Source organism: Cupressus sempervirens, chromosome 1 (assembly GCF_028749045.1).
Source record: "Cupressus sempervirens isolate cs-2001-9-10 chromosome 1, ASM2874904v1, whole genome shotgun sequence".
Taxonomy (NCBI): Eukaryota; Viridiplantae; Streptophyta; class Pinopsida; order Cupressales; family Cupressaceae; genus Cupressus; species Cupressus sempervirens.
The window spans coordinates 138,903,933-138,904,939 of record NC_143118.1 but is presented as its reverse complement, the minus strand read 5'-3'; positions in this window follow the sequence as shown (position 1 = coordinate 138,904,939).

Here is a 1,007-nt window from a genome sequence, read left to right as displayed (position 1 = left end):
GATTTTGTTTTTACTGGTAAATCTTCTTAACGGAAATTATTCTTTCTTTTCATGCTTATTCTGAAGGGTACGATTTTACGTTGTCATCTGTAAATATGGATATCTCGTGCTTGGAAAGGCTAGTGAATTGGAAAGTTTTGAAGTAACGGGCTAAATAAGTGCAATGCAGCTATCACAATCAGATTACCCTAAATAACAGAGATGAATTTTATTATTAGTTGTATTTGAAGAGCATATTGTTTCAGATTTTTTGTTTACTGATAAATCTTCTTAATGGAAATTATTCTTTCTTTTCATGCTTATTCTGAAGGGTACGATTTTACCTTGTCACCATTAAATATGGATATCTCGTGCTTGGAAAGGCTAGTGAATTGGAAAGTTATTAAGTACGGGGTAAATAAAAGCAATGCAGCTATCATACTCAGATTACCCTGAATAACAGAGATGAATTTTACCTTAAATTAAAGAGACGAGTCCTGAAACACTACACAAATATTGCTTATGAAAACTGGTAAGATAGAGCAGGGTACTAGATTTTGATGCGATGAGTGAGTAGCCACAATGAAATGACAGTAGTTCCTTGTGTTGTGATTGGTTTCAATCGACAATGAAATGACAGGAGTTCCTTGTAGTCTTTGAACTTGTGTGCCCTTCAAAATCATATTCACATCGCTGGCGCTGATAATCATTCTGTTGGAAGTTGACTGATTCTACTGCTTTGAAGACAAGCCAAGCAATTTAGACACTTCTGTGGAGGACATAATGACTAGCTATTTGAAGTGACTGACCCTTGATTGTCTTAAAATTCGAAAATATAAATATGTAATATCCAGAAATTTGAATACACGTACAAATGCTTGAAGATGCATATGCAAAAAAAAACCATCCACAAAAATTCTCTTAAATACGCACAAAACTAAATGGAAAGCGGCATGGAATTGCAAAACGAAAGGGATGGGCACTGATAAGTATGTAGAAAACGTAAGATATGTAAAAACATGCCAGAA